Source organism: Tympanuchus pallidicinctus, unplaced genomic scaffold (genome assembly GCF_026119805.1).
Source record: "Tympanuchus pallidicinctus isolate F22 unplaced genomic scaffold, pur_lepc_1.0 scaffold12, whole genome shotgun sequence".
Lineage (NCBI taxonomy): Eukaryota > Metazoa > Chordata > Aves > Galliformes > Phasianidae > Tympanuchus > Tympanuchus pallidicinctus.
In genome coordinates this window covers 8,363,751-8,386,332 of record NW_026294637.1, presented here as the reverse complement: position 1 = coordinate 8,386,332, position 22,582 = coordinate 8,363,751, and the positions used below count along the sequence as shown (strand labels likewise).

The following is a 22,582-nucleotide window of genomic DNA, read 5'->3' as shown; positions in this document are numbered from 1 at the left end:
TGGGAAGCACTGAAGAGAAGGAAAAAATCCCCTTTTGCCAGCTTTCTACCTCCCTTTATCAATCAAGGTTTGAAGTCTGCTTAGACTTTGCTACTCTGATCGTTGCTTTTGTATGAGAACATGTAGGCTTTTTCTTCACTCTCCAAAGGTGATGGAATTTCCCATTCTCAGTGTTCATGTCCTCAATAAACTGTTGCCATCTTCTGTGGCCAGAATGTTGCAGCCATGCCTATTGAATCTGCTAACTGAACTGAACTGCATGTTCTCAGCATCCTGGGGGGAATTTTTATTGATTTGGGAATCAGGCTTCACCCAGCCCCTTCACAGGTAGCTCCTCAGCTGGTGTGTGCTGGTGCTCACTGTGCTGCCGGTAGGGTTGGCTCCAGCCAGCATCAGCTGGCGAGGATTGCCTTCCTCCAGGCTGTCACGCTGCCTTTTACAACTGATTTTTGGCAGGGTGAGGGACTGAGCTGTATTCTGCAGCCGCAGAAGATGCTGACATGGCTAATTCCCATCCTTTTGTGGCTGTGCAAGCACGCTGCCAAATGGCTGCAGTTCTGAAGAGCTGCACTGTATGCATAGGAAATTACTCTCTTCAAGCCTATGGGTTGCTGGAGGTTTTAAAGAGAATCCTGTTCCAGGGATCATAGGCTTTTATTGAGCAGAGTTTGAAGACAGGTTCTGGTTTGGACTTAGGATTTATTGTTTTTATTTTCATGGGAAGTGTTAGAAACAGATGTTCCTTTAGGAAAATAGACCTGTCCCTTGATGGCATTTTTTCTTGAATTCATGTGTTTGTAATCAAGATATTTTCTGTCCCACCAAAATTACTGTTTTGGCAATGCTCGTGTATTGTGTACTCTATTAATAGCGAAGCAATCACAAACTGTAAATGGTTTTAAGCTGAAGAGCAGGACAATGCCATCCACGTGTGCTTTGTAATGGAAAATCCTGCAGGAGGAACTGGGGGACTTCCTGTGGAAATGACAGTGCATTCTCAGCACATCTCTTTGCATCAGATATTCTGTACTCAGACCTCAGTCTGATGTGATGTTTATATGCATTCAAGTTCTGATTTATTCATAATACGTTGAGTCATTTGTCCTTGCCTTCATATAGAGTGTAGTTTTCTGGCATTTTTGTACAAAACTGAAGAAATAATTTAAAAAAATCTAGGAAGGTATATTTTTAACCATTCGCTCTGAACTCTGTTCCTTTGTTTTCTTCCTCAAAATTATTTTTGCATAAATATTTTGACATGGAAAGGTCTTGACAGGGCTGTTTACTTTGACAACAAATTAAAGTGTTATATAATAGATTTGTTTATGGCATTGAATTAGAAATGTGTAGTTGTGAATATTCACAGTGGAGATGATGTTTGTCCTCTGGAGAAATCCTGAACATCTCATGTAGCCAAGCCCCACTGGAATAGCTGGCAAGTTGGAGTATTCAGTACTGCAATGCACTGTTTGCAAGAGTTATTTATGGATTTGTTCAGGAGTAATATTTAATCATGCCTTTCAAGGAGTCATTCAACCTATTTGAAAGGAAGATAAATATCGATTCAGGTTTTGCGAAGGTAAGTCAACCTTTGACTGGCTAAACTCCTGGGTAAAATAGATTAGAAAACATCTGTGTGTTAATGCATGGAGAACAAATGCTTGTGAGGAAATATCTAAGTGTGCAAGTCTGTTTTCTGTGGTAGGATGAAAAGAAAACAAGCAATAGATGAGGTCTTTCATGATTGGCTCTAGTTGGTCTTGAGCCAAGCTCTCAGTTGACCGTTATCTAATTACATGCCAGGAAAAGAGCTGTAACTCATTTCTCTTCAGGAGTTTGGTAAAACTTTCCCCCCAGCTGGCCTAATGGGAGGATACTCCACTATTCTGGTGTGTTTTTTGAGACTTTTTTTCTGTGTATGATGCCCCTATGTGTGCGTGTGATTCATGCCTGAGGCTGCTGTGTGATGCCTTCAGCAAGGGAAGCATGAGGAAGGAAGGAAGAGAGGAGGGAGCAGGAATGTGAATGTAACAGCAAACCACAAAAACATCTCTTTGATCTCTGGGGGTAAGCAGAGAGCACTTACAGTGAAAGATTGGCAGTAGGGAAAGCTGTCCCAGTGAAATATTTGTAGGATAAACTACAGGCCCCTCAAAAAGTGGCCTTAGTAGTCGTGGTTACATAGTACCATGATCACATTACAGAAGTGCTGAACAAACGTGTAACAACTGATTGCAGATATTTTTAATAAAGTACCCTTATGCACAATATTTTGCTTTCCTCCTGTTTTGTTAGTTACCCAGTGATTGCATTTAGAGAAATTCCACCAGAAGTATTGCACAATTGGAGCTGATTGGGTATATTTGTGGTCTTGGATAACTTAGCTCATGATGTATCAACTTGTTTTTTCCAAAGATAGATTTTTTTTTTGTCATTTATAGCAATTTTTCAGAAGAGGCCCCTCTCTCATATCTTTAGAATCTTTGTGGTTACAGCGTGTGAGCTGTGTCGTGTATAACAGCACATATGGTATGTTGAGACTGCTGTAATGTCAGGGCCATGCCACCACGTATGATGTAGAAAAGGAGTGAGGGATGAGCATATTGTTTGCTGCCAAGGAAAGTAAGTCTGAGCTCCTTCCTGAAAGCTGTAGCTCCTGACATGTAGGCACTTCCTGAGAGCAAAAAAAACTATGGGATATTGAAGTGAGCCTTATGGCGAAGCATCAAAAAATAAAACAGGAAACTTTATCTGAACATATTTTCCCTTCATACTTTCCTTCCTTTTTCTCATCTTTCTCATTTCTCTCCTTCTGAGAGTTCACTCTGGCAGCCACATGAGGAGTGTAATGTTTATTTTGATCACTGGGCTTTGGGCTGAGGCTGTGGTCTTGTTGCACGCATGCAATGGCAAGGAGCTGGCAATAAGGCTGCCTCTTCCCTCCCTCTTGCTCTACCCCATCCTTGGCAGGTCAGGAAGGCAGAAGGAATGGAGCCTGGGCAGCCTTCAGAACTGAGCCCCTCCTGTGTGAGAGAAAAAGAGGGAAGCAGCAGTCTCTTTCTACAGAGATGGGGAATCAGAGATGGGGAATCAGGAGGAGGCTGGGAGCAGTGGGACAGGCTCTAAGATTAGTCTTTCAGCTAGCTTCTTTTGATTCATTCAAAACAGGGACTTAAATAATAGTATAAACAGAGACCATGTGAAAGTTCTCATTCTTTCTTCTGTTGTCTATATGTTGCTGTGACAGAATAAAGGAATTTACCTGTTGCAGGAGTGAAAAGCCCTGAATCCTACGCAGCTCTATGCAAAAGGTTGCCCTGTGGCAATTAAGTATGATGATGTAGGTTGTTGCCATTACACTGTTTTTGTTCATTGTCCCTTTCCTCCTGGAAAATGAAATGGCTTAAGCATCAATGGGAGTTTGTGCAGACTGTAATGGTCCTTCCTGTCTCTCAGTTGAACCAGCCTGGCTCTTTTCCTTAAGCCACTGGAAGGTAATGATAATTAGTCTCTTCACTTCTTGAAAGACTGTAGTATTGATGGATGGGTGGTTTTCAATTTTTTTTATATAGAAAACAAATCATATTACTGTTGTAAAAGTTCTCTGGTTTTGGATGTTGCAGCCACGAAGTGCCTAAGGATAAGTTGTTCCTGTGCAATGACCTGACTGAAAGAATGTTAGAACTCTTCTCACTGTGAGTGCAAAGACTTACATCTTGCCCAGCTGTTGCTTGTTCTGCCACTTTGCTCTGGAGTCGAAATTCTGAAACTCAATAACAAGAAAAACACAAAATAAAAAAAAGAAATGAACCCAAGCCCATCCTGGCTGTTCTGGGAAAACCATGACATCTACTGATTTCCTTCTTTCAGGCTTCTTTGTAGGTAGGAATTGTGGCCCTGGTGCCAAGCCCTGTCTTTACAACTAAAGATAAACTTGTGACATGGACTTTTTTTTTTTTTTTTTGGTATAGAAGTAGTTTGACATAAATGTGATTTGCTAGCAAGCTTTCTGACTTAAAATGGAAACTTTTTTTTTGTTTCTGCTGCTACTCATTCCTGATGGTGCAAATGTACATATGAGGAAATAATACACACACAAAAAAAGTGGGGGGATTGGGGCAGGGGGACTGTTAAGGAAGCCTATTAGATGTCATTGAGATATAGCTGCTAGTTTTTATGACTTTTTTTTTAATTGCTTATTAAAAGAACAAAACTACCACACTGAGGAGAAGAATTAGGGCTATTTCAAGCATATTATTTCACTCTTACTTGCCAGTGGGAGACTCAGGGAGGGGGCTAGGGGGTTTACAGTGGCTAGACAGCCCTTTAAATGGGTATTAAACAGTTTTCCATATGAAGGAAATCCCCTTCTGCCAAATATCCAGGAGCAGGGGGATTGATTTCAATGCAAGTACTGCTGGGATGGGGCTAGATAAACTCTGAAAAATTAAGAGGTCACTGAGGTCAGGGTGCAGGCTTCAGAGCCCGTCTGGCTGGCTTCCTTACGGACTCTTGGAGAGCTGGCACACCAAAGCAGCATGACGTCCTGCATAAACATTTGATCCTCCTGACCAGATTTTTCCATGGTATTAACTTTCTTAACGGGGGAGGAAAAAAAGAAAAAAAAAAAAAGGACCAAAGCTGTTTTATATCATTTTTCACCATGCTGAGCCTCAGAAAGATTCCTGTGTTGTCCTAAATAATAGAGAAGGCGAAGGGAGAAAAAGCAGGTTGCCAAACTGCTCATATAGATTTGCAAACTTTCCTCTGGCTCCTAAAATAGCAGCACAATACAAAAGAGAGCTCCTCTGGAACTGTTATAGAATGTGCTGCTATCGATTTTTTCAGCTGGTTAATCAAATGGAAAAATAAATAATATAAACTCTGCAAATGTGGAGAGATACAGATGAATACTAAGGGATTGCTTTAAAACCCCAAATCAAAGTGGTGTTAGAGGACTGATGAAATCCCCAAAGCAAAGATAACCCAAAAAGTAGTGTGCTGGGGGTGGGGGCCAAAAGAGAGCTGCTGGGTTGCAGAGGCAGGTGGCACATGGTTGGGGCACAGGCATACCTTGGTATTGTTTGTCTATGTGTGTTTGGGGCCATGAGCAGCACGTGCAGGTTCAGGGTTGCTGTGGCTACATGTCGACCCTTGCAGAGGCCCCAGACAGCAGCCCATCTCATAGGACAGCTGTGCACACTGCAGGCACGCTGTTTGCAAACCAGTACAGTGAAGGGTAGAGATGTGCTGGCTGCACTGTGTGAGGTGGGGCTGTAGCCTTGGCTGGATGGATATGTTTCACTTTCCTGGAATCTGGAGCCAGAATTACAGATTTGGCCTGCAAACTGTTATTATTAAGAACATCTCTTCTGCCTGGCTTGGCTTTTGTTCACTGAAAAGTAATCTTTCAACTTGAAAATAGTGATCTCAGTTTAGTAAAAACAGGCAAACAGTAAATCTTTGTTGTACTGTCATAAACTTCCCTTTTATCTGCTGGAGTTTTGCATGGTTATGCCTTAATACAGACTATAGATTCTGGAAATGAGCTAATGGTGTTCCTCTACTGAGACCAACCGTGAGAAAGTTCATTAATGATCCTGTGCAGAGCTCTGTCCTAATGGAGGCAGGAATCTGTCAGTACAGGGCTTGGATACAGCTCTGCTCATTTCCTTGGGAATTTGTGTGGTGGACCTGCTTTAGCAGATGGTGTTGTAGCAGTAGATCTTTACTCTGAGAGAATTTGGAGCCGTCAAGTAGTCAGTGAGGCAGCTCAGGGGTCTGCATTATGCGTAAGTAGTCATGATGGTTTGCTAAATCTGCTGATTGTTGTGTAAAAGAGAGAATTGCATTCTGTTTTAAATCTGGAAACCATTTTATTGTAAATATAATTCAGTTTCCAGAGCTGTCTTGCTGTTTCTGTCAAGCAGCGGTGCTGCCCTCTTGCCAACCTCCATATAACGTTTTTTGGAAGCCCTTAGGAGCCAGATGCTACAGCCCCATGTCTATAATGTGTCTATAGAGCTGTTCCATTCTCATACTGTGTGACAAATGATTTGTCACATACGTATGCAAGTGGCACAGGGCTGGTTCTGTGGGTTCATACATTTCGTGCAATAAAAATGCACTTAGGAGGTGATAGGTTCGCATCCAGAAGCATATGTGTTTTTAAGACTGGAAGAAAAATTATTGAATTCTGGGGATGTTCTTTATTGCATTTGAATAAAGAGGGGAAGGTGCCACATTACATTTCCATCTAGCCGTTGGTCACATCTCAGAACAAAGAAAGAGACCTCCATTGTCACGGAAGACCAATGAGTGTAGCAGGTAGAGGGAGAACAGGAAAAAATGGCATGACAATGGCAAGTTGAAAAGATTTAGTATGTTATATTAAGGGCTGAAAATAAATCAGGGAGATGAGAGCCTCTATGGCATGGGGTATGTGGGGGGGAAATAGAGCTTAGGAAGAGAGCAGTGGAGACCACAGAAATGGCTGTAGTCCATTTTTATTTTAACCACTTACAGGAAGGTGATGAGTCACCTCTTCCAGAGCTCTTTGATTTATTAGTGAGGTGAGTTTCCTGCTACGGAAATTAGAGCCAGAAGAACTGCCAAAAAGGGAGGAAGAGTGTGCACAGACATCTCTGTAAGCTCTGTGCTAGAGGAGGAGGCAATCCCTTTGGCTGGGGAGAGGAACAGCAGAGACACAGAAGTCAGAACAAGAGTTATGTTTGCCCTCAGGAAGATGAAAAATATAAAAATGTTGTCAATTTCAGATGCAAAAATGAACTTGAGTGAATGAAAAATTCTGACTTTTATTCTTATGGTTTGGTGAGTGCAGAAAATTTCAGTCTTGAAGCTGTAACACTCCAGTAGGTCACTGGGAGGTCATCTGTCCAATAAGTCACAGAGCTATGTTAATTTGTTCCACATTGGCCTTGAAGCCTACGATGAGGTGAAACAGAACTTTATGGAAAGTTCCTTTCTGAAGTAAAACTCAGATTTTCAGGTCCTGTCGTTTGCTTGATCCTTCTGGACCTGACAGAGAGCTTGGGAATCTTCTGGTAATAAGATGTAGAAATGCATAATGTTATTATTTTGGAATGGGCTGCCCAGGGAAGTGCTGCAGTCACTGTCCCTGGAGGTGCTGAACAAACATGTAGACATGGTACCTAATGACATGGTCTAGTGGGTGGGTGTTTGGACTAGATGGTCCTAGAGATCTTTTCCATGGCGCTGGGCACTAGCAGGCAATGGATAAAGCTCTGTTTAAAACACTGGAGTAATTAAGTGGCTGTGAATAACTTTGAAAATGGAGTCCGTGTTCACTCACCCACTTTGTCAAGCATCTTTTCCAGCTGTAGAAATTCCCAACACCTGAAGCCGGTGTTCACAGAAAACCGACAGCTGCTTAAATGTTTGTTTATGCTTGACTGGGGTTCAAACTGGTGCTGTGTGTTCCCGTATTATGGTTTCCACTCAGGGCGTAGTAAATCAGACCACGTTACTGGCCAGGCACTATTCATACTCATTAGCTTAGCTAAAACATTGACATTATCACATCAGTATTTGTTATGTGGATTTATTTTACGTTTTTTCAATTTATTCTATCTCTCTTTAATAACTCTTGAATTTCTTGTTAGCCTTAGTTTGAAACAAAGTTAATTATTTCAACTTCCAACGATGATTATTCAGCATTGAGTAAACAACTTTGGCAATACATTTGCTCACATTCCTCTGTAATAACACTCTGCCCCTATTTTATCGTTTATGGAACTGCTTTCTAATTCTTTTCATGGGTCTTTTTTAAATAGCTTTCTTATATAATAGATAATAATGTTTGTTGTTAAAATGGAAGTAAAAACCAATTAAATCTGCCTTATTGTACTTACAAAAGATTGATGTGTGTAAAGTCTAACAGCTTATTTGGGGATTTTAATCTAAGGGTGCCCTGCAATAACATTCTGTTGTGTTCTGGGAACTAGCTGTAATAGAGAAGCCACTGCCTGAAGAGATGCTGAGCTAAATTAAAGTATTGTGTGCCGGTATTCTAGCATCTGCTTCATATATTAATCTCCAGAAAAAGCTTGAAAATACCCTAAAGTAGCAGCCATTTCTTTGTTTAAGTTTGAAAGCCTTTTGTATTGGTTCTCATTAATACTGCTGTGCTGAAGATTCACAGTTCAGTAAATGAATTGAACAGAAACTTCTGCAAACCAAGAACAGACCAGTTTTCCCATTTCAGTCTCCATTTTATTTTTGCTGTTTGTAAAGGTTGAAATTCAAGCTCTAGGGACCTCGGTTTTACAATGCTTGTTTCAACACTTGCTCCTGCTAGGAGGAATCAAACTAGTCAAAATTAAATGATTGCTGCAAAGATGTAAATACCATAATGTCTGAATGATTTAGGTTTTCTTGACTTACCTTATTCCTTCTCATGAATTATATTTGCATATATGGGACTGTAAGTATATACTTGTTCTGAAAGCTACATTCTGAAAATGCTTCCTCTTCATTGTAAAGTCTCATTTTTCTCCTCCTTTTATAACACTTTCATCCAGCCCCAGGATGGGAAACAATGCCGTGTGATTTACAATTGTGTATGACATAAAGAGTTGAAGCTGTAAGAGCAGAAAGTAGTAAACAAACAGACTGTAGGCAGTAATATATTTGAATACAGTATTTTTATGCATGAATAATCCATGAGTTTATTAAAAAAGCAGTCTGTTTATAGATAATGTAGGAATGTAAGAAGGCTTTTATTCATGGAATAAGTTACCATCTCCAGCTTCAAAAATAATTGCATGAAATGAAGTAAAATAAATAATAAGAAATAGCTGTGACGTACAGACTTGCCAAACTTAGCAGTGCTATTTCAGAAAATGAAATATATATTCATTAGGAGCAGGGCTGCAAATACAGTGTGCATCTCTGAGGGTGCTGCCCAGGCTGCTGCTCTGTGCCACGTACCCAAGTTGCAGGTGAGCACCCCTGAGCACCCTCCTCCACCTGCAGCAGGGCTGGTTGGGAAGGTGACTGCTTCCAGCTCCTTGATCCATCTTCTGCCAGGACATTTTTCCCCTTTTAGAGCTGGGAAAATGCTATTTAAATTGGTGTAGGAGGTTTTGTACATTTCACTGTCTCTGCCCCAGTGAATAAGTCTGTCATCCCAAGTAAATCCTCTGTAAGAGAAAAGGGAGGTATGTCTGTATGCATCCTAACGCATGGAGATCCTCTTGGAGTCTCCTGGCAATCAGGGCAGAGAAGGCCTTCTGCTATACAGGAGAAACAACACCTATCTGTAAATCTGGCCTGAAAGAATACCTATCCTTCAGAAGTTAGAGTTATGACATTTTGGAGCATTTCTCGTCAATGTTTTCTTTAGCTAAAGACATTTTTCGTATTCGAACCAGATTATATGCATAGATTTTGGCTGATTTGAAAATGATTTTTATAGCTGGGAAGCTCATTTCCTTTTCCAAACCAAAAAATGTCCATCAACTCCTTTTCCATCTGAGCTCTTTTCTGTTTCCGATTCAAGTAACTTTTATGGTTTGTAACACGCCCTATATGACTCTCATCTCAGTTCTCACATACTTAAAAACTATACTTAGAAAAAGGGGCTCTATCAGGATAAATTAATATCTTACAGTGCTTTTAGTAAGAAAAATCCTTCACTGGTGTTAGGTAGAAATAGTAAAAGCTGGTTTTAAACTGCTTACAAAACAATAATTTGAAATGACAAATCAGAAAATAATTGAGAAGGGGAAATAACAAAGGGATTAGGAGAGTGTGGTACTGCTTCAGCCTGATGCTCCTAAGATGTATTTAATTAGGAGCCAATAAAGTAGGGTTTAAATGTACGTAAAGCAAACAGTAGAAACTTGTGAATTTGCACTCTAATAATTTGCAGATTTTATAATTCATGGAGGGGAAGAAAAGCTTTGGTAATGGTTTAAACCAGAAGCGATAGTGAACTGGCCTACCATTAATACTGAGTTTCTCTGGCAAGTATACCAGATGACAGTGGCTAGTGCATATGATTATTATAAGGGATTAACCACTGTCATATTGATAAAAATAAAGTCTAACTGACAGTGCTTTGTTTGTATTCCTACTCTTTCAGGTAGCACCCAGCGTAACTCTAAAATTTTCATAGATTTAGAGGCAAAGGAACTGAGGATAAACTTTCAGATTAATGTGAACTTTTCTAATGGGAACCCCTATAGATCAGTTCCTGTCCCATTACTGGTAGTTGTTATGCATATGCAAAATAAGTCTGATTTCCTGGCCTGCTCTGATTGAGAATTATATCTAGATCATGTTCAGTGATGCAGTTTTATTCTCTCTACCTTTAGGCTTATTTACATAAAGATGAATCAAATTTGATACTGCTGCGTAACGCTGAAATTAATATTCGACTATCATTTTTCAGCCACTTCCAACCTGTTCTCATGCTATGATCAATATTTTCTGCTGTTTTTTGTCTATCCAGCTGTATGTGAAAATCTGGAGCGAGGGTTATCCAGCCAAATTTCATCATCTGCCAGGTAATTACAGCTCTCGTAATCTTCAGCTGGGAGTCACCCATGTAGAGCCGTGGGCAGAGTAGGATTCATCCATATTTGTTCTTCTCTGGTGTATTTGTTTAACCAAACATACTTATCAGCAGCTTTCATTTTGCAGCTAGAAGGCCTGTAGCAAGGTGGAGAAGCTGGCATTTGCATTGAGATTCCAATTAAGTTGAAATTAGCATGAACCTCTGTTCGGTTGCTGATGTTTAATGTATGGCAGATGAAATGGTACTTTGATAAACGGACTCCAAGGATTGTTATGACATTTCTCGTCTGCATCCTACAACGTGATTAGACTGCCATAGTGCTGCGTGATTAATAGAGTTAGTTCTATCTGCACTGAACCTCTCTGGCACAGGAATCTCTTAGAAACAGTGTACCTCAGAAATGCTTGCATTGCATCCTATTGTCAAAATCCAACCAACCAGAAATGAGGTACGTCAGCCATGCCATGTGTTGCAGGGGTTGGCTGACTCCAGATCCTTCATTAAAAATAAATAATAAAAAAAAAAGGCTTTTCAGTATCATTTTTTGAGGAAATGTGGGTTGCTGCATTTCCATTACATCTACAGCACTGAGGCTCTCGCAAGAAATCAATACACCCTGGTGATTTAAATGCTTCTCTTTTAGATGGTCTGTGTTTCTAAAACATATCTCATGTCAGACATTTGCCAAGGCCCATTTAAGCAGAAATTGGCTTGCTTGTGTAGTAGGAACATTTTCCCTCAGAACAAAAGGGATCGGTACATCTTGTCAAGAAGTTTTGCTGTTACTTCGGTTGCAAATGGTGCTTTTTCTCTTGACCACCTTGCTTTTCTTGTTCTTCCCATCACTTTGCAGGGAAGTCTTCTCAGGGAGCAGCGAGCTGTTGACAAAGCAGAGAGGCACTGAGAAAGGCCTTAACAGCACAAGCCAAGCATTAGGAAGGGACTGTAATGTTCCCTGGCTTTTTATTTAGCTGCCAATCCATGTGGTAAATACCCTTGCTTCCATTTTCAACACTTTCTCAGCTTGGCACAGGTGGAGCTTCCCCATCCCGTGATACTTGAGCCAAGGGCATTCAGACTTCCCCTTCTGCTGGGGGGCAGGTGCTACAGCTCAGAGCACTGCTCTGTGAAAGCAGGCCACGTGGGCAGCAATTTTCCAGTCCTGGAGCTGCCTTTGGGCTTTAATTTTAAAGCATGGCTGACAAGGTGATTTATCTTTCGTGCATTTTTTTTACTTGTGCAGTTCTTCAGCCAATTTTTTTCTTTATTGCAAGTTATAATTTAATTTGTGTATCTCTGGGAAAAAAAAAAAGTTCTGATTTTCTCAGAGTAGTCAGAATTTTTTTTCAGTCTATTTTTAACCCTTTTAAATATGTATTTCCTCACTGGTAAATACCAGTTATTTAAGGTTTAGGAGTTTTGTTCTTTTGCGTGTAACTCTTTCCCCAAGGATTAAACTTGAAATAAATTACTTCATATTGTTACTCATTACATGTATTCATGGGTCTGATTCCCTGATGCTGATTTTTCAAACGTTGGTAATTAAAATGGCAGAAGCATTTTTAACACCAAAGATTGAAAGAGTGTTGGTGGGCACTCAGCTTTAGATGTAGGTTTGGCAGGTGAAATTTAAAGTTAGAATGTCTGATTTGTTGTTTTTTTTTTTATAACTTTAACTTCACTTCCAGGTGTGTTTCAAAGGAAGAATGGATTATGGAAACATTGGCGACAGATTATTGGCACATATCTCTAAAATGGGAATATGTCAGATGAAAAATTCTTTGGAGAGATGTGATGGTTGATGGCAAATCCTGCTCACCCATTTTCCATGACCATAAACTGAGAGTTATTACTGTCACTGTAGCAGCTGAAATGACTCTTCCTGCTATCATCTGATGTCTTTGGGCTTTGTCTGTACTCACTCTGAAGCCCATTCCTTATGCTGATGAATGTCTTCCTTCAGACAGCCCTCAAGCTCACTCCCATCCTAAATGTCCCTCCCTGCTTCTCTGATGCTGTTACCTTGTGAGTGATTTCTCATAATTCTTGTGAAGACACATTGCATTTTCTGTGCTGCCAGATGCAGTCCTCTGAGCCTTAGCAGGTTGAGGGCAGCCAGACACAGTTTTGCAGCTGCCTTGTGAAAATCCCAGTGGCTGGGACCTCAGTGCTGTTAGGATGTACACATCTCCAAATTCTTGGAATTCTTACAGGCCTATCCTGAGCCCCAAAATGTTCCCAAACTCCTGCAGTAGGTGCACCCTGCCTGCCTTAAAATGCATGTACTATAGTACTCTTATATCTACCTTTTCTCCAGTTCAGATTTCCTAGCTCATATGAATATAGAAGGAAAAAAAAAAAAAATGTTTAAGTCATTTTATACTCAGGTAAATACAGATCAAGCTTCATCTTAAGGTAAAAACTGCTCAAATGTTTTTCTGGATATTTGAGAGCTTTTTTGGGTATGAAGTGCTGATTCTTGTCATCCCCTCTTGCACAGCTGGGGCTGTGCAGTCTGGAGGAGAGAAGGCTCTGGGGAGACCGGAGAGTGGCCTCTCAGTACCTAAAGGGGCTGTAAGAGAGGACAGACTCTTTAGCGGGATCTGCAGGGATTGGACAAGGGGAATATTTTCAAACAAAAAGAGGAGAGATTTAGACTGGATGTAAGGAAGATTTTCTACAATCAGGGCGGTGAAGCACTGACACAGGTTGCCCAGAAAGGTGCTGCGTGCCCCATCCCTGCAGACAATGCAGGTCAGGCTGGATGGGGCTCTGAGCACCTGATCAGCTGTAGGTGTCCCCGTTCAGTGCGGGGGAGTTGGACCAGATGGCCTTGAAGGGTCCCTTCCGACTCAAACAATTCTATGATTCTGTGATTACTGATCTAGTGTCATGTTATATCATGCAATGGTTTCTACAGCCCTGGGGAATTCTGCCAGAAGATCTGAAGTTTTGCCCTGTTGGACCTGTTTAAAGGAGCTGCCTTCCATTGTAGTGGAGCAGTTGTTTCTCACAGCAGATGTTTGAGCTCTTGTCTCAGAACCGCATGAATTCACATCTGAGCCTTATCCTGACAAAGTACCTTTCAGCAGGGTCCTTTTGCTTCATGTTATTTGCCAACATGTGTGCCAATGCTGAGCAGTCTGCACAAGGGATAGATCCAGTCAGCACCCACGTCTGTGGAATCTCAGACAGATGATGGACAAGTCTCTTTCCAGAAAACTTCTAATCAGACTATGAATAATACAAAGTGTATCAAGAATGTTTGATGCAGCAGATATCTGCTTTCATTGGACCTGGAAGTTACAATTGCTTAGGTTCCATCTCTGGAACAGAGGAGGTGAAGTCTACTGCGTTCCCCTGGGGAGATTACTCTGCTTGGTGCCTCTGTTTGTGCTTGTGCTGTTAGCCTTTATTTTTATATTTACTGAATCATTCTTCCAAGGAATAGGGTTTTTTTGTTTGAGGCTTATTTTTATTAATACCTAGCCAAAGCAAATTTTGTTTTGTCTTGGGAATGAATGTATAATGCGTCTGTCCTCAGCTAGGATATAGCTCTTCCATATTTCACTCCTACTCTCATCCTAACGTCTAACTAGGAATGTAAATGTCTATTTGCTGCTCCAACCTAATTTCTGAAACACTTGTAAGGCAGTTTTTCTTATTTAGAATTTAGAATATCATTTTATTTCTGAGAGTAAAGCAAAAATGTAAGTTGAAGCTCCCATAGCATTTTGATTTCTTCTCCTGAAAGATATGGTCCAATTTTGGGAATTAGTTGGCTGCATGTCCCTGTTGATACTGGGACATAATATTCATTTATCATGTCTATAAGGTCTGTGTGTTTTGTCAGTAAAATACTCATGCAGCTGTTCCTTGAGCCTCATCTAATCCCTGAGTCCATCCATCCTGGAAATGTGTGTCAGTGTGTCACTGCTGTTGATGAAATTTTCCTTTTTCACAGTCTGTGCCTCCCCCCTATTTATCGTTTGAATTGTCTCAGATTAACTCTGTAGTCCTTACTGTCACCTCTTCTGCCTTTTTCTATCTATTTACCTGCTAGTTACGCCCTTCTCTGACTGCCTTTTCTCCCTTTGCCTGCTGCTGTATTTATTGATGTATTGCTCATTTCACCCCAGGCCATGTAATGAGTACTTTTCTTCCCTTGCTGAGGACTTGAAAAACATACTTGCATAAATATGTAGGGATAGGTTGTTTTGTGCACTTCAGGCCAAATTAGAGATGCAAATGCCATTATCTTTAACAAGGTACACATTCAGTGTATCACACAGCACTTTGGAAAAGTATGCTCCTACGTCTGATTCTCATTCAGATTACCAATTATCCCTGATTGTATTATGGCTGCTGTTGCATCAGTGCTAGTTTGTTGTTGTTTTCATCCCTCCTTTCTTTTTTAACAGCTCTTACCCTCTTTCTTGCAGGTGACCCATTTAATGGTTCTGTTATTCAGTGGTGTAATCCTCCCTGCCTCTAGTGAGCATAGAATCAATCCTCATGGCTCTGTCTGAAGTCCCATTTCCTGACTTGGGCTGCAGGGCTGTGTGCATTGTACAGCACAACAAGTAGGGTATGGGCATGCTTGCAGTTTCTGGAACTGCTGCCAAGGCAATCATCACAAGCTGTGACTAAATATTGTGTTTCTTTGGGTTCAGAAAAGCAGAATAACTTTTCCCAGCCTCACAACATGAGTTAATGTAGAAATAACATCAATGCCTCCTTTTTAAGGCATGTGAAAATACAGTGGGAGCAAAAGTCCAAATCTACAGAGTTCCGCAATGTATTTATCATGTTCTCTGAATCTTTCTTTTAGGTTTAATTATCCTTTTGTCAAATCTGCTTGGCTGCTTTCTGTAACTTTGGACTAGATCACCTCTAAAGTCTTTTCCAACTCAAGCAATTCTGTCATCTCGACTCTAGCTTTAAACATCTCAAACAGCTTCCCAATTTCTACTTATTTCACAGATATATGGCAAAAAAAGCTCTGCTACAGGTTATTAAGGCATGTTTTAAGTTTGGATATGGTGAGAATCACCGTATATGCCTAACAAAATACTTGGTTTTATGTCTTGGATATAACAATTGATTCATAAGAATAAACTAATATTTTATGTGGACTTGCTTTCAGCTCTTGGTTTGGAGCTGCCATTAATTGAGAATTGACTGCAAAGGGAAGGAGGGATGGTCTACTTAAGACACACAACTTCCTTTCCACCTGTTCCTCTGCTTTATAGGTATATGCCTTAAGTTCTAGAGATGTCATGACCAAAATAACCTCTGAATGAAAGGGGTTTTTAAAGACGAATGTTGTTAATCTCCAACTTCCTTCCCTGCATTTCTCCTTTTTCTACCACATTTGCTTCCCCATCTGACCAGCTGCACAAAACCATGCTGCTTTTCCTATTGTGCATTCCTACGGGGTAGAGGTGGCTTTTATTTTGGCATCATCAAAGTTGCTGATGGACGAGTACATGGGAGAGAGCTTAGGAACCTTGGGATAGTTAAAGGCTAAAGATGACATAAGGTAGGGGAGACCAAGAAGATGGAGTATAGGATAGCTTGAGTAGCCCTATAATCCCAAACTTGAGGCGTTTGCCAGCAACTTGCAGGTTCTGAAAAGCTTAAAAGAAGTAGCTAGCCAAAGAGTCACAGAATCACAGGGCTTGGAAGGAGGGACCTCAAGAAGTCATCAAGTCCAATCCCTCTGCTAAAGCAGGCACCCTACAGTAAGCTTCACAGGTAGGCATCCTACTCCTGCATGATCACTTAGGCATGTGTGGCCCTCCATCCCCCAGATGCTTGAGAGAAGAGTTTCAAGTACCTCCTCGATTTTCTCAGCTTTGACCTGAAGTAGAGGATAAAGGATTATTGTTGCCATCTGGAAAAGCTTTTTGTGGCAGTGCTGTACCATTTCAATGACCGTGAAACTGTGGGAGTATGAGAACTTTACTGTGTCACTGCATTTATATGCCCTGCCTTAGCTGCTCTCTGTTACTTAACACTGTTCTTTCAATGTTTGTTCAAAATGCATTTGCCAGTTTGCTGAGGTCACAATTTTTTCCTTACTGCTCTGAAGGCCACAAGGGTAAAACGTTTGCCATTCCTTGTATTGCCATTTTTAATCTTTTATTTCAGTTGTGCACATGATTCAATATGGCTCTTGTCTTTGCTCATGAAAGCAAAGAAAGTAATGAAAATGTTTTGTAATAGCTGTAATAAGGTACAACATAAAAAAAAAAAAATAATCCCATAGTAAGTATTTCACAACAAGTACGTTCTCTTCACAATTTTACCATGCCATAAGGAAAAAAATGTCCCCCCAGTAACACATTAAAGGTTGTGACTAGTGAACAGATTGACACAATTTTACTCTCAGATTTTCTTCCATCTTGTAACAGCAAATGAGAACTTGTGGTATGTTTATAGATGTAATGTGCTCGGGTCAAAAGCTCTCTTCATTTTGAGATCTGTATCTGAGCTGCAACTCAAATTTTTGTCACACTAGCATCTCAAAGGCTAGATCATGGAGTTGCTTGTAATTCTGCAATGTATCAGACAATCTGATCCTAATTAAATTACTAACTGCAGTACAAACCACAGACATCAGTTCCTAGCTAGCACGCCCACATTATTTCTAGATGGTGTATTCTATTTATCTTCATTTTTAGTGATTTCACTGCAGCTTTATAATTAAACCTGTCTCTGATATCCTGGGGGAAGAAAAAGTGCTCTGTAGTCTTGGCCAGTTGGACACCCTTATGTGTTAGGCAAACGTTGCAGTGATAGCTGTTCCACATCATTTCTGCATTTTGTTTTAACATACAGTGTTCTAGAGTTCTTCAAGCCATAGAGTATTTGGCACAACTGAGTGAATTGCCTTGATTGATACCATTTCACATGTCGTGGCCTATTTGTGAATTTTAATTTAAGGATTATTGGGCTGATTACAATCACATTTCTGTGAATTACACAGAGCTTTTGAAATTTAACTCCTTTAGCTTCTTTATTTGTATGTCATGGCCTTATTCTTCAAACACGCTTTAAAAAATAAATAAAAGACCATATGTAGATAACACAGCAGTTGTACAATACATGTAGACTCCTGACAAATTCAAGTGCTCAGGACTGAAGGTGCTCAAAAGGTCTATTGCATGTAAAGTTTAGTGGGCATAGTGGTGGTGAACTAATTGTTGAACTAGATGATCGTAGAGGTCTTTTGCAATCTTCACAGTTCTCTGATCGTAAAGTCACTCAACAATTAAGGATCATCAGGATTAAAATTCCTCTTTATAAACATGTGTTTGCAGGGATTTTTTGAAAGGTGTCAAAACCCATTAGGAACTCCTGGAAAAACCAGCCAAGCACTGCTCTGCATTTTGCATATCTTTATAATTTTGAAAGTAACAGTCCAGGGTATTTTAATGGGAGTTAGCCTTAGGTGATTTTCTACTAGCATTAAGCACAATAGATATACCAAAATCATTCTGCAGTATTACACAACTTGTCAGAAATGTGGATTTTGTTTAAAAGTTTAGGGGATTTCTTCCTGAACCTGAGAAAAGGTACTAGGATTGTCTCAAAGCACATCAATTATAAGCCCTTCACAGAGGTGAAACACGAGTGCAAAATTACCAGACATATAAAGTTCTTGAGAAGAGAAGAAACAGGTGCTCTTTGCTTTTGAATGACTAATCTAAATCCAAAAGTATTAATTTTTTTTTTCAGGCTAAGCATGAGTTTCTTTCATTTTTCAGTCCTGAGCCAAGTCTTTACTCTTTGAAGATGTCATTAAAACCACCTCAAAGTCTCTCTGCTTCACACTGGGATTTTCAGGAATTGCTTAAAGGTAAAGCTAAACAATGATATACCTTGGTGCTACGAGGTGGTTAATTAAGAAATGCAAAGAGCAATGAATTAATGTGCTATCCGTGAAGGTATTTTTCTGATAACTACTTGGTTTGCAATTATGCCTAGTTTAATCTGACAATAATACTAAGAAGTTGTGGCTTTTTAAAATGGCCTTTGTTTTGGGAAAAACTCTAATTTGTCTGACACAATTCGCTGGTGTCTATGCTTTTCTAAGGGTGTTGATTTATTTCTGGGTTTCTTTTTTTGGCTTAGCTTTGAATGAACTACTGACTTATGCAAATAGATACATTAACATGGAAGATGTTAAATGACATGCTGTCATTTATTTAAAAGGAAGAACAGAGGACTGTGCTGAACACTGGCTGTTCCAAAGTTAACAGTTGTACAGTGCATTTAACTGCATTGCTTCGTATTTTTAGCAACTTTTGGTATATTCAGAATTCTTTGGATTATAGATCACTTTTACATTACAGAAGGGGATAATGGATCTCTCTATTACTACTTATGGATGTTTCAAGTTAAATGATCTGATTCATCCATGCTTTGAAGGTTAAAGACCTCGTGATAGGGAAATAGAGACTGACTTTCAGTGTCCCATGCCAAAATTCCCTTTATCTTTCACTAGTGTGCTTTGCTACATATATTGACTTGTGGAAAATCCTTTGATGAAAGGTAGTAACAGGAGGAATATTATGACTTTATTTCTTGCTCTTAAATTCTAGCTATGACCTGTTATGGTCAACTCCTTTCTTTCATGGAACAAACTGCTGGATGGGAGGGTGAATAACTTCACTCATAATGCCATGTTTTCCACCGATCAGAAGCATCTTTGATTCTTAAATGTTGTTGGAAATAAAATTCTGACTAAATTTAATTTCAGTTCACGGTATTTCGGAGAGACTACTTCAGGCAATTAAGCAAGCATTCATTTTTCCTAGTCTGGTATGCAGTCATGGGAATGCAAGGAATTTGCTGAACTTAAAATAATGTATTGAATATTCTTCTAGTTATTTCAGGAGACAACTTTGCTAAATTTTTTTTTACCCTCATTCTTTACTTTTTGTATAAGGGTTGACAACAGCAGAGATACTCCAGCTGAGGTACTCCAACAGCATGAGTCTAGAGAAACACACAGGAATAGTCTCATTTGGATTTCAAATGGCTGTTCATGTCTTTAACCAATGTCATGCTTTTCTTTCAAACAAGGTCTCCATACTGCCATCTGTGCTTTTGTAATTGTACTGTGGAGGTGATTCTAAAATGCTAAACTTTATGGCAAACCAGTACAGTAACCTACAAATGACTGAGCTCAGTTTGTTCCAAAGTAGATACGTGTTTAGCATTAAGGAAAGCCCTTGCAGACAAATTGTCAGTGTGTTCTGGGTTTCTAAACACTAGAAATGAATTTGTTCCAAATTTGGGTTGAATTAGGTCTCAGAAGTGTGGTTTGCTTGAAAAATGGAAGGATGCTTTTTGGTTAGGTAGTGGCTTGCTGTTCAGAGCTCCCGTGTGATTCTGAACTCTCTCCCCTTGCTGGATATTGAACATTGACCATGCACGAAAGAGAACCTTCCATTAGAAACTGTTGCAACAAACTCATCCAAAAGAGCCTGAATCTGCCAAAGAAGGAACTTAAACCTTTTGCTCCTATTGAGACCAAATGATCTCTGCTGAAATGAGCAGTTTCTTTGAGAAGGTCTGGGCTGGGTCTGAGAATTTCCTTTCAGAATTGATAAACAACACAAATTCTTGATCAACTTTACTTACTAGTCAAAACATAATATTGATTGAGAAGCAGGAAAAAAAAGCAGTGTTGTATATTGCTTGCAGTTAATACTTTTTATGAGTTACTGTAAACAAAACAGATCAAGATAGTAATGCAGGTTATTGCTTTGCCTTATTTTGTCAGTCATGCATTCAGATATACCAAAGGCAAAAACAATTTCATGGCCCCTGATATATCTGCATCACATCCTGTTTGAAAACCAATAAAAAGATTGAGTAATTTGCCTGGGAAGGGACTGTAATGTTCAGAAGACCTTAGCTTTGTAACCAAAGATTTTAATCCTTATATTGTTAGACATTTCTTCCCATCTGTAAACTGAGAGAAATGATTATTTTTAGAATTAAATCAAAATTTAAGACTGCAAATTATAGTGAAATTGCAAGTTATAGTATTTCTACTTAAACATTTAATGGGTTGCCATAGCGAACTCTACTGTGTTTAAATTAAAATGGCACTATCCAAGAAAACTAAGCTAATATTTCTTGGCTACAGAAAGCAGATGAATACAGTCAATGCACTCAGTGGGAAATGAAAAGGGAAAATACTCTCTTGGTTTGGATGATTTCAGGTGTGTTCACTTGCCCTTCTGTGTGATCTCTCTGTACGTGTAGAGTGTCTGCTGTTTCCTCAATGCAAATTTGTTTTGTAAATACTTTTTTCTTAGTTGTCTCATTTTGAATCATCTTTGTTTTCTGTAGTTTCCAAAAAATCAGCTGACTTTTAGGTAGTTGATGTTATAAATGTTACTGCCCTATGACTACAAGTTATTGATGGAAATTCAAACACATCCCCCTGGGTTTTATTGCATTGCCCCAAAAGCCTAACCGCAATTTTGGCCTCTTGTATAGCGGATGTGTAGTGTAGAAGAAAAATCTAATCACTAATATCTTTGTTAAAACTTTTTCACAGACTGTGATGAGCACAGTGCAGGAGAAGATGTGATGAATCCTGCAGGTAAACACAACTGTCCTTGTTTGCAGAATGGAGTGTTTTAGTTTGCAGTTATTGTGCTGCTCATCCAGTTCACTGCAGATATTTTTCCCTTACCAAACTAATATTTGGGTTCAAATGTTCACTCTAGTGTCAGGACCTGATATTTTTACTTCTCCCTTCCTCTTAATTTTATTGATTTTTTTCTAAGCCAAACATTCCATAAATTAGTTCTAATAGAAGGCTTATTGTGGAATGTGATATAATTGGCAACTGATTGTTGATGTAGGAGATTTATGTTGGCCTTACAGTAATAGTTTCTTATAATTGAATACATATGTGATTTCCAGTGTCTAGACTTGGGAACTTTCCCAGGAAGGAGTTCCAGGTGGTTATCTAACTGTAATAAGCCAAATGGCTACCACTCAGTCTGCAGACATGGGAAATATGCAAATACTACTGGCAAATGTAATTATTTCATAAATCTGCATTTAAATCACAATATATCCATTTACATCTAATGGTTTGACCAGCTTATTCGCTTTATAGATTCATTTAGAATCTTTTTTTTTTTTTTTTAACCTGAAACTTACTCTCCCTTGATTACTCCCTAAACTGAAATAATGTAAAATGCAGAGGTAAGAAGTTCTGATATGCCTGGATGTCAAAAAGTTTAACTATACCACGTGCCTGAGTTAGTTGCATTAGTATATGAAGTAGTAAGTGCTTGAAGTAGCAGTTACATTGCCATATATTGAACTAATTCCTTGAAATTTGATTAGGTACAGTTAAATGACATGGCAACTTGAGTTTTCATTTGCTAGCAGACTAATTTCTGGAAGGATCTCAGAAAGGAAACGTGTCTGGAAGCTGCACAGCCTACTAAAGCATGTGGTGATTTGATATTGTCCTGATCCCGGTTTGCCTTGAACATGCCTTGCACGTTAAAACATCCCTGGAGAAAGAAAACACAGTTGGCTATCCCAGCGTGAATACTCTGCAAATATTGTTCTGGGGCCTGCACAGCCTGTGACTCACAATGAATATTTTCAGCTCTGGTTCTTACAGTACAATAGGAAATACAAAGGCAAATAAGTAATTTGCTGGGGCCTAACACAGTGTGACTTGATCACTGTGCTTCAGAAAGCAGAAGAGCTACATTAGCAGAAGTGAAAAGTCCTTTCAATTCAGATTTCATATGCCAGATGGCTGGCTCTTGTTCTTATGTTTTTGTGGTGGGGTGTTTTTTTTTTGTTGTTGTTGTTATTTTTGTTGTTGTTGTTTTTCCTTTTATCCTACCTGTTAAGATAGCAAAGAGTGACATACGTTATCTGGCTCTGCAGCCAAGTGTGTGGTCCAAATTATTTTCACAGAACGCCTGAAAAAGTCTGCTTACTTGCCTGCCTGCCTCGATCATT

At 39.5% G+C, this 22,582-nt stretch overlaps 1 long non-coding RNA gene across 1 annotated transcript in view; it reads left to right on the top strand.

The window, feature by feature from the left end:
• LOC128075160 (uncharacterized) overlaps window positions 1-11,047 on the top strand; it is a 70,960-nt gene extending 59,913 nt beyond the window's left edge. The window contains exons 3-4 of the long non-coding RNA XR_008203672.1: window positions 10,496-10,550; window positions 10,687-11,047. This is a non-coding gene — a long non-coding RNA (uncharacterized LOC128075160). The remainder of the gene's footprint in view (window positions 1-10,495; window positions 10,551-10,686) is intronic.
• The last annotated feature ends 11,535 nt before the right edge of the window (window positions 11,048-22,582 follow it).